General features: G+C 33.0%; 1 long non-coding RNA gene across 20 annotated transcripts in view; it reads right to left on the bottom strand.

Annotated features, from left to right (window-relative positions):
• LOC110609366 overlaps positions 1 to 11345 on the bottom strand; it is a 30661-nt gene extending 19316 nt beyond the window's left edge. For 3 of the 20 annotated variants that reach the window (XR_006348974.1, XR_006348973.1, XR_006348972.1), the window contains exons 1-5: positions 10772 to 11344; positions 9712 to 10411; positions 8997 to 9097; positions 2540 to 8891; positions 1423 to 1698 (exon numbers count right to left, since the gene is read on the bottom strand). This is a non-coding gene — a long non-coding RNA (uncharacterized LOC110609366). Of the gene's footprint in view, positions 1 to 224; positions 1699 to 2539; positions 8892 to 8996; positions 9098 to 9711; positions 10412 to 10771 lie in introns of all 20 variants that reach the window. The other 17 variants (XR_006348971.1, XR_006348969.1, XR_006348994.1 and 14 more) reach the window with 15 other exon arrangements.
• Between the last annotated feature and the right edge of the window lie 857 nt (positions 11346 to 12202).

Genomic DNA, 12202 nt, shown 5'->3' with positions numbered 1-12202 from the left:
AATATAATTTCAATAGATAGGGCTCATCCCATACATAAAATCTAGAATCACTTTTTATTTTATGTTTCTCATACCCAGATAATTCCTCAAGTAATCTGCTGATTGCCAAATAATTTAGAGTATCAGCATACCAAGGAGAAATTTGATTATTCATCATTGACAATAGTTCTTCAGTTGAGAGCAGCTTAAGTGATTAGCTACCAAGTTTTTAGAGCCTTTCTTACCTCGAATTTCTATATCAAACTCTTGCAGCAACAAAATCCATCGAATGAGCCTTTGTTTCGCCTCCTTCTTGAGCAAGTACTTTAGAGTTGTATGATCAAAATAAACAATGACTTTAGTACTAAGAATATAAGAACAAAATTCTAAAGCAAAAACCACGGCAAGAAGTTCTTTTTTTTTTTATGGAATAATTGCATTGGGCAACGTCAAGGCTCTTCAAAGTATAGTAAATGACATGTGGGTCCTGGCCAACTTTTTTTCCTAAAACTTCTCCAGCTACATAATTGCTTGCATCACAAATTTTCTCAAATGGGAGGTTCCAATTAGTAGGCTGGACGATAGAGGCTAAAATTAGCATCTCCTTAATTGTGTCAAATGCTTCCTTACATGGTTTGTCAAATTCAAATGACACATCATTTTGGAGAAGGTTGTATAAAGAGTGTGTGATCTTGGAGAAATCTTTGATGAATTACCTATAAAAACATGCGTGACCAAGAAAAGAGCAAATCTCTCGCATACTAACAGGGTAAGACAAGTTCTTTGTGGCATCTATTTTGGCTTTGTCATTCCCTTTGAAGATACAGTATGTCCTAATATCAACTCTTGATCAACCATATGATGACATTTTTCATAATTAAGTATAAGATTGGACTAAATGCATCGTTCAAGAACCTTTTCAAGATTACCAAAGCATTCATCACAAGGATTCCCATAAACAATAGAATCATTTATAAATACCTCTATAATGTTCTCTACATAGTCAGAAAAATATTCATCATGCATCTTTGGAAAGTGGCAGGAGCATTGCATAAATTGAAAGGCATTCTCTTAAAGACAAAAGCACCAAATGGGCAAGTGAATATAGTCTTATCTTGATCTTCATATGCAACTAGAATTTGAGAAAAACTTGCATGTCCATCAAGGCAACAAGAATGAGTTCAACCAGCTAACTTTTTAAGCATTTGATCAAAAAAGTAAGAGGGAAGTGGTTTTATCTAATTGAAGCATTCAATCTCCTATAATCCATGCAAACTCTCCATCCATTTTAAACTCTAGTAGGAATAAACTCACCATCACTATTTTGAACAATGGTAATACCTATCTTCTTTGGCACTACATTTATTGGATTTACTCGCTTATTATCGAAAAATGGATAGATAGCCTCAACATCGAGGAGTTTCACTATTGTTTTTTTACTACCTCCATCATGGGCAACTAAGTCTCCTTTGTGCTTCTCCGCTAGGTTTGCAATCTTCCTCCATGAGAATTCGGTCCATTCAAATGGATGGGGATATGCCTTTGATATCAGCACTATTTTACCCAATTGCTTCCTTGTACTTTTAGAGCACTTTAATAAACTTTTCCTCTTCTAAGGGGCTAAGTTTTTTTATACACTATTACTGAAAGCATTTCTTCAGCCCTTAGGTATGCATATTTGATGTGGCTAGGAAATAGCTTCAGCTCCAACTTAAGTGCCTGCAAAACAGAAGGTAATTGTTTGGTGTTATACTTGGGTAAGGCTTAGGTCGAGGCTGACCTAGTCAATGGCAGTCCAATCCCTAAAGAACAAACAGTTTTTTGTATTTCTTAATCATAACGAACAAATTGGTCCAAATATTGTAGGCTACCCATGTCTAAACTCCTATATAAAACCACATACAGCTTTTCATCATAACTCAACCCAAATGCATCTTAGCTCAAAGTATCAATAGCATCCACACCACAAACAAAAGATAAATCATTAGGATATTTTATGGAATCATAAACATTAAATTTAATCACTTCTTCATCAAATTCCATAGTTAATGTTCCATCATCCACATCTATTTTGATCCGAGCCATGCTAAGAAAAGATCTATCCAATGAAATATAAAAATTTATGTTAGTTTTATCCTCTTCCATGACAATGACATAAAAATCAATAGGAAAAACCAAACCAGCAACTTGAATTAGGACATCCTTTAATACACTCTCAAGATAAACTATAAACCTATAAGCAAGTTGGATAAAAAACACTAGTTTTCTTTAATGGACCAACATTTAAAGATGAGTAAATGGATAATGTCATGACATTGATTGAACCTCCTGGATCACACATGGCCTTTTTAATTCCAACATTTATCAATGGTGCATAAAATAGAAAATGTTCCTTAATATTTGCACTTAGTGTGCCATTTTCTTTGAATAAGAATTGACAAATTTTCCCCTATAATACTCTTTCATGCTCGGCTATTTTTCTCCTATTGGTGCACAATTCCTTTAAAAACCTAGCATAGCGAGATACTTGCTTAATATAATCAAGTAAAAGGATGTTTACCTCCATCTTGCAAAAAGTTTCAAGTATCTCCCTTTCTTCTTTCTCCTTCTTAGATTTTGATAACCTCTCAACAAAGGATGGTGGAATCACAAAAGACATGTTGGTCCTCTTTAGAAATAGACTTCTCATCCTTAGGTTGTTGTGTTACTATTGCTTTAACCTGCAGTTATGTCTCAAAGCCTTGCCCAAGTCTCCGTCCGCATGGAATTTCCTGCAATTATTTCTCATTCATTTGATTTTTCAAATTTTGCACAGTGTTAGCTAGTGATTTTACCATACCTTCAAGAGGTATACCTTGCTTTGAAGAGGTGGTTATTGAGGAAAACAGTGCTGAAAACTTTGAAAGTTGTTAGATGTTGCATAGCTAAAGTTGTAATGATCCCTCCACGCTGGGTTGTATATGTTTGAATAAGGGTTATACTTCTTTTGTTATTACCTAGCGAAACCTCCAATTATATTGACATATTGCTCATTCTCTTAGAGTAGGACACGTGTCCATAGGATGTCTAAGAGTTGCACAAATACCACAATCCTTAACTTGTTGCATATTCCCTAAAGCAAGACTTCGCATCACAAAATTTAGTTTAGATATCTTAGACTTAAGGAAATAGATACTTAGCTCATTAACATTAACTCTTATTAGCGGTCCCTTTTTCTTTCCATATTGCTTAGAAGTGGCAGCCATGATGGAAATTAACTCTCTTATTGCCTGAGGTGTCTTGTCTTCTATATTTCCTCCACTTGCTGCATGAATGCATTTTTTTTTTCGAAGGCATGAGTCCTAGAAATATTGCACAAGAGATTGATCCAAAATTCCATGTTGGGGCAACTTGAGCATAGCTTTTTGAACCTTTCCTAATATTCATACAACACCTTAGAGTTTGCCCTTACCATTTTACTATATGTAGTAATGGATCCAGATGATAAGTAAAATAACCAATCTTTTACGATATCATCAAGTGAAATGGGAATGCTTGCAATTTGATTTGGTCCTCAATTATCCTTTAGGGCTTCATGCTTGAGCACACTACATGGAATTTCTTAAGGTGCTTGTGCATTTCTTCATTCTCACGCCCTTTGAACTTGGGAAGCAAGTGTATTAGACCTAATTTTGCTCAAATGGTGCTTTCAAGTTGGGATATATGATGCAAAGTGGCGTTTGATCACCATTAGGGGTTGCTAGTTCATGTGAGGTTATTTCTTGCGCCATGAGTTCTTTTTCTTCTTTAATTTCAACTCCTAATTCAATAGTTTCAAGGGTTGGTTCAAAATCTTTTTCTTCAGCAACTGTTGTTTCATGGATTGTTTCTTTAGAACTTGCAGAAGTAGATGTTATTGAGACATATTTCATTAATTTGGCTTGTTTTTGCAAGCCTTTGGTAGTTCTCTCAATTTTTGGATCATAAAGCAAGCCTTCTTCATGATCAAACTTGGTCACAAAAAGACATAAATTAGTTTAAATCAATTCCCTAGCAAACCAAATTTGATGGATGTCCAATCCATAAAAAAAATAATCTATCCAAATCCAACAAAAAATAATTGCATAGAGGTGAATAGGATCGTATCTATAGGAAGTTGATACTAAAAACTTCCAATCAATCACCAAGCAGATAAGCAATAAAATAGAAAAGGGAGTTTTGATCAAGAATAAAACTAAATTAACAACCAAGACAACTAATGATATTGATAACAAGTGAAAATCAAATAATTAATTTGAGAGAATATCAATGAAAATAAATTCTAATTGAAAAATATAATTCATATTACTTGTGAGAATTGATCATTGAAGCAAAAACAAATCTTTATTGATTTCAATAAATTGCTTCTAGTTATTGGTGACACTCTTCACAATCAATCTATACTGAGCTGTAAATTAATTAGGAAATATTTGCTAATTAATTCTAACCAATAAAGAACCCAAAGAATGTCTATTAGATTTATTTTATTAATTACTTTAAAAATTAGAGAGACTTAATTCTAATTAATAAACCGAACCACATGGTAAGTTAAATTAGATTATGCAATTTCTTAATAGGTTATACTAATTGTTACATATTGCTAAATAAATAAAACAATTATAGACTCAAGCATCCAAACTAACAATATATTACTTTGTTAATATGAACCACGAGCCTTATTGATTAATCAACAAATCATTAATAATAAGAAGAATTGAAATTCCACAAATATTAGAAAAATAAAAATGAACAACAAATTTTAGATCCTACAATCCTTGTAGAATTGAAACTTTAACCTATCTTTAATCAAAACAAAAGAATTCTGCCACTCATAGCTGCTGTAGAACCATAAAAATTATTTAAAAATTTGGTCAAAGAAAAATGATATTGTTGCTATTTTGTATATATATGGCAAAACCTTAGAGAAATCTTAAATAAAATTCTCTTCCTAAAAGGATAAAACTCAAGTTTCAAGTAAAATAGAGTCTTGATTTGCTTTCTAATGCGAGAGAAGATTTCTTAAACTTCCTATAGAAAATCTCGCAAGTTAGGGCTCAATTTAAAATCTTTTATTGAGAAAATTTTGATCCTGCCACATTAGGCATGCCTTTACTACTGTTTAGAGACTTGCTCAAGTCTCTAATTAAGACTTTGCATAAGGCTTGCTTCTTTTGTCACTTCAGCTCAGCTACTAGACTTGGCCAAGTCTACTAGTCAAAGCTCATCACAATAATTTCCTATAGATAGATTTTTCATCAAAAATTTCTATCAGCTCTATTACTTTCCAAATTCCTTCAAAACATCAAAATCTGTCCAATTAAATAGAAATATCCCTAATAATTGGGCAGTATTAAATCAAAATATATGTTAAATATCTAAGTTATCACCATAGATTAGATTAAAAAGTATAACTTATGATTACATGATATGAATTTTGGGGATACAATAAGGTGCCCCACATATTTGGCTTTTGAGCTTATTATTGTCACAATTGTGGTCGTCAGACCCTATAGTTTTGACACTTGGTATCCTATAGTTTCTAGTCTTCGGACCTTAGCATTTTAGTAAATGATGTGCCCTATAGTTATTGGCTTACAAGCCTTGCCATTTTAGCAGTGTGTGCCCTACTGTTTACAGTGTTTTTAATTAGTTTAGATAGCTCTATCAAAGAGTTACAAGGGTTAAAGAAATATTTTAAATATTCATAAATGCTTAAAACTAGTAGTTTGATGCACAAAACATTATAAAGTCTTATAAGTTTATAGGAATTTTTATACTTAATAATATAATTTTGAAATATAATATATTAATAATATGTTTACACGAATCTACCTGAATAGTTTAGTGTAAAAATAACTCAAGAAAAATTATTTCGATTTAACTTTATACCTTCATAGTTTTATGAAAATATGTTTGATGTATGAACACACTACAAGAATTTACAAATTTACCAACGGAAATTTCCGTTGGTAAACATTGATATTCCGTTAGTGGAATTTTTCACTAACGGATTTGTGACGGATTCATTCCGTTGGGAAAATCCTCATTGGTAAATTATTCACTAACGGAATTTGTATCCGTTAGTGACACTAACGAATCGTCAACGGAAATTTCCGTTGGTGACACTAACGGATTTCTTGGTTATTAATCCGTTAGTAAATAAAAATGGACACCAATGGAAATTCCGTTGATAAATCATAAAATTGCAAAATCATCCGTATTTTCATACATTATGCACCTATACATTCATATACATCCATCATCATCCTTCATCATACTAGACAATAATAATACTATAAATGTAAAAAACCAAATTACTCATTAAAATATATTTAAAACTTAAAGAATTTGTACTACAATTATAATTTGAAATAAAAATTATCAACGGGTCATAACAAAAGATACATACTAAAGTAAACTAGCTAGCTCATCATCATCACTGTCTGTATGATGATGCTAGAGGTGCCCTAGGAGCAGATGTCTGAGTGGATGTCCCAATACCCTGTTGTGCCATCATCCTATGCATAAACGTCTGCAACTCGTCCAGCACTGTGGTAATTCGACCATTCTCTGTCTCTAGCCGATCAATTTTATTCTGCATCCTATTCATTGCTTCAATTGTAGGAGGATCCACTGGGGGTGCAGACGTGTATAAAGCAGAACAATGAGATGGCTCATGAAAATATGCTGAAGCCTGGGACCCTAACCCATAAACTCGACTCTTTTTCTGCCCGCCAATCGCTTCGTAGTACAGCTGGGCCTCATTTATGGGCGTTAGTAATCCGTAAGTGAAGCAATGAGCCATCTCATTGTTCTACTTCATATACGTCTGCACCCCCAGTGGATCCTCCTACAATTAAAGCAATGAACAGGATGCAGAATAAAATTGATCGGCTAGAGACAGAAAATTGTCGAATTACCACAGTGCTGGACGAGTTGCAGACGTTTATGCATAGGATGATGGCACAACAGGGTATTGGGACATCCACTCAGACATCTGCTCCTAGGGCACCTCCAGCTTCGTCACCACAGCAGCGGCATGATGATGCCCCTATCATTAGTGATCATCATACAGACAGTGATGATGATGAGCTAGCTAGTTTACTTTAGTATGTATCTTTTGTTATGACCAGTTGATAATTTTTATTTCAAATTATAATTGTAGTACAAATTCTTTAAGTTTTAAATATATTTTAAAGAGTAATTTGGTTTTTTACATTTATAGTATTATTATTGTCCAGTATGATGAAGGATGATGATGGATGTATATGAATGTACAGGGTACAGATACAGGTGCATAATGCATAATGTATGAAAATATACGGATGATTTTGCAATTTTATGATTTACCAACGGATTACCAATGGAATTTCCGTTGGTGTCCATTTTTATTCACTAACGGATTAATAACCAAGAAACCCGTTAGTGTCACCAACGGAAATTTCCGTTGGTGATCCGTTAGTGTCACTAACGGATACAAATTCCGTTAGTGAATAATTTACCAACGAGGATTTTCTCAACGGAATGAATCCGTCACAGATCCGTTAGTGAAAAGTTCCACTAACGGAAAATCAATGTTCACCAACGGAAATTTCCGTTGGTAAATTTGTAAATTCTTGTAGTGATGACCCTATACAAATCAAACAAAATTAAATATCCCCTGTCAATAAGCAAGATATTATAGCAAGGTAAAGGTAAAAGAAAGCATAGCACGACTAAAACAAATTCCTAATTGTCAAAATAAAAGATTTCTTCAATTAGTTATTTCAAAAGCCAATTGCAAATCATTTAAGGAGTGATCAACAATCTAAAGACGAAAGAAATTTCAATAATACAAGTTATTAAAATTTCTACAGCAGCCACCAAGCCAAAAGGACAAGTAATCGTTATGAAATTTAGAAACATAAGGAAAAAATTTGCAGTAAAGCATATTTTTATTGTGTTTCCAGCAGAATGCAATAATAACACATAAATAAATAAATAACAAATCCTACCATCAATCTCAATGAAACTATAAGAATATCTATAACCCAATAGATCCTTTCTTACTCAACAAATAAGGAAATTAATAGTAAATAATTAGTTAATGCAAATGACCTCCTAGTGAGTTGTTCCCTCGAACTTCTTTTTATCGGATTGGCCAGCATTTTTCTTCAAATCTCTAACAAAGGGAGAGAGCCAAAAAATTAATGTGCCAATGAATAAAATCTAAGAACACTGCAGGGAATCAGAACAGAAAGAAAGTAAATACGAAGAAAACTCACAAAAGCCCTCCAACTATGGATGCTCCCCTAAGCATTCTCAAAATACACTTAAAGGCGACAATGTTTTTAATAAGTTAAAACAAGACTTCAAGATCTATCAAGTCCTTACTCATCCCCATCATTTATATGCCCAAGACATAAAGGCAATATAAAATAAACCACCACCATAAAAAGAAAAGGAAGCAGGAACCAAACTACAAAATTCCAATTATTCAAATTATTAAATCTGTTAAAATTTTATTAATGAGATTTACTAAAGCAAAAACATAAAATTAATTTAAGACACATTCGTAAAATTCATAAATCATCTACAATTAAAATAAAAGACATAATTTATATAGCCTTTAATCTATAACCTAATTAATTAAAGATAATATATTATTTCATAAACTAAACGTACAACAGAATAAGGAAAATGAAAATAAAAAAATATACTTTTAAATGAAGGGGATTTGCCCTCTAAAACTCTTTCTTCATGCTTATGTCAGTTAATCTCAAGGAGAAGAGTGGTTCCTTTTTCCTCTTTGGATGGCTTTCTCATAAGCTTCAGGGTGTTTGCTCACCTCTCTGGAGCCTCCAACTGTTTTTACTGACAGATGGTTCATCAACACATACTGCAATTTGTTTCACCTGATTGAAGAATTCAGTTTCAAAAACAGCTAAAGTAAGGTGGGAGTTCAGTTTACCAACACCATAATCAAACTGATAACCAACACATGCACAAAGTTTATGTACCTCAATTCTCCTCGGCTTGTCAAAGCAGCTTAACTGGCCAAGGCCTGTCAGTTCTTAAATTTGCACCTATATGGCATCCCTTGCAAATTATATCAGCATACCTTCAAAGATAAAAGGTAGATTGTTCAGCAAATAAAAGTGTGTGCATTCCAATAGTGAGATGAATAGCTCCAATCGTCTATCATCATAGCTGCCACTCTAATTCCTACCTTACTAACCATTACACAACTATCCCATTTTTCAAGCAATTGACAGAAATTAAAATGCCTTCTCATTAATAATATATTTCACGAAAATACACTATACTGAAAATGGATCTCCATAATCCCACGCATAACAAAGAGTAAAATAGATAATCAACAGTAAAAACCAAATAAATAACTAATAATACATACAATAAATAACAATAGAACAAAAGGCAAACACATAACCTGAAAAACCATAACAGAAACATTAAAAACCATTAGAACAACTAATGCAAAATAAAAGACAATTAAACTAATTAAAAGAAATACAGGAGGAGTTTGAGGTGAACTTAGATTTTAATCTTTAATTTCTAATCTTTTTATTGAACAATACAAATCATTTTAATATTTAGAAAATATAAAATCAATAATTCCTTAATAAAAATTTATGATTTATTCGCTTATCAACATGTCTCTTTAAAATGAAAAATAAATTACCCAAAGAATTTTTTAAAAAAATAGATAATTACAATGACTTAAGCGAATAGAAGAATGCCTTGAAAGTACTATCTGCACGATGCAAATAAAATCCATAAGCTAAATATTCTATAAGAAAATGCTTAGAGAGATGAGTAGTCACAACTCATAATCAATAAGGTAATATATTAAAAGCAGTAAAAATTAAATTGTCATGATGAAATTGAGTAAAGAATATAAAGTGATGGGTTAAAAACCACAAAACAAAGTGAGAGCAGAGGTGATATTATGATACCATCTTATTCTAACATACTATTGAGTAAGGACTTACAAATTGAACAATTATTTCATAGTAATCATGCAAAACTTTTGCACCTCCATCAAACAAAAGACTCTTCAATATAGCATCTGATGCTATGTTTGAAAAGAGCTGTAAATGACAAAATCAAGAAATTTAATAGATTTTTCTGAAAATGGGACCATATTTGATCACTCTATCGCTTTATTCTCTTGCATTATATGAAGAGTCCGAGTTTTGAAACAAAGTAGAAATACCTTACACACCATGGCATAAATCAAGCATGACAGTACAAAAAGTGCAGAGTACCTACTTACTTGCTCCCATCTTAAGGCAAAGAACATATATTAAAAATAATAATGCAAAGCTTTCACCAGCGCCAAACATGTCCCCAACTAATGTCGTACTCAAAACTTCCATATCATATCACGGCCATCCAATCCAATAGTAGAAACCTGAAAAGACGATCAAAAGCAGGTAAAGGAATGTGAAAAGCTTAATCTATTTCTCAGTTCAAATGCACATCAAAACAAAATGGAAGATCAATAAGGCCATCAATAAACCGTTCAATAGTTAAGGAGTTGGATTTCTGCACAATGGCAGTCATATAGAGTTTAAAGGCAAAATAAAAAATGAATATAGGAGCAAAATAAAGAAAGAGAAAATACAGAGAAACTGTTGGAGAAATTTATCTCTTTTTCTAATCGCAAATGTAAGTCACACCAATCTTCTCCTTGCCTCTTTAATTAGTATGCAAAGGAATAAATTGATTAAATATAGAGAATGCAGAAAACAAATGAAGAAACAAAGTGTACCGGGCTAAACTCATGCAAATCGGGAACGATCTAGAGCTTGAGAACTTGATCGAAGAGATTGCGGCGTCGAATATGAAGGCAAAATCTTTTGGGTCAGATCCAGATTCATTAGGCAATCGAATAATAATTTGGATCTACGATCGCTCAAGAGAGTTTCATGATCTCATCGAAACTGATCATCAGAAGCCATCTAAACAGATGAATGGCGGTCGACGGAAAGCAAGGATAAATGTTTCACTCCTCTTCACTCTTTTTCTCTTTTTGGAAGGACGGCAGATTCCTCACTTAGGAAGATTTACAACGATAAGTCATTAACAAAAACTTACAACAGTGAAAAAGTAATTAAGAAAACATATGATAAAAACTAACTACTGATAAGTAATCTATTTAAACAAAAACTCATGCTAACTAATTTTTGAAGTACCCTCAAGTTGGAGCATGTGACATGGTCACAAGAGACAACTTGGAATTGAGCTGAGAATAAGGAACAAAGTTGAGAGGCTTGGTAAGGATGTTGGCCAATTGCAAGTTGGAAGATAGATGCTGATGAGCAATAAAGCCAAGATTAAGCTCATTACAAACAATGTGGCAATTGATGTCGATATATTTAATACATTCATGTAAAACTAGGTTGATTATGATGTGGAGTGCAGCCTAATTATCACAATAGAGAGGCACAGGTAGAGGAATATGTGGTTAGAAGTCTTGCAAAACATAATAAATCTTAGTAACTCATAAACCACAAAAGCAAGAGCCCAGTATTCTGCCTCAGCAGAAGAATGAGAAATTGTAGACTATTTCTTAGTCTTCTAAGAAATCAAGGAACCACCCAAGAAAATGCAAAAACCAACGAGTGACTTCTGTAAATAGACACAAGAAGCCCAGTCAGCATCACAATAGGCAATAAGTATAAAGTCACCAGAAGCAAGAAAATAAAGTCCTCTGTAAAGCAGCATTCAAATGGGACTGTCGAGGATCATGCATAAATTGAGAAAGGTGTTGTACAACATAACTTATGTCTAACCTAGTAAGGTTAATGTACAACAGCCTTCTAATTAATCTACTGTAAGTGTCTGGAGAAGACAACTTGTCACTAGAGTCGATGGAAAGCTGCAGACCCTTTGGTAAAGGAGTAAAAGAAGGCTTAGCATGAATCATGTCGGAATCTTTAATGACATCCAAAACAAATTTATTATGGCTAAGAATAGTACCAGAAGTAGGTCTAGCAATCTCCAAGCCCAACAAATATTTAAGGAGGCCCAAATCTTTGATAGTGAATTTTGAATGTAAAGCTTGTTTAACATGCTGAATAGAAATAAAACAAGTATCAGTGATGATTATATTATCCACATAAACAAGCAAAGTAAGGAACTACCTAGAGAAAGTTCTAGTGAAAAGGCAATGATCATTTGGAGACTGAGAAAACCCCAG

The sequence above is a fragment of the Manihot esculenta genome, chromosome 2 (genome assembly GCF_001659605.2).
Source record: "Manihot esculenta cultivar AM560-2 chromosome 2, M.esculenta_v8, whole genome shotgun sequence".
NCBI classification, from domain to species: domain Eukaryota; kingdom Viridiplantae; phylum Streptophyta; class Magnoliopsida; order Malpighiales; family Euphorbiaceae; genus Manihot; species Manihot esculenta.
Note: the sequence above shows the minus strand (reverse complement) of the source record. Positions and strands in the feature narration are given on the sequence as shown.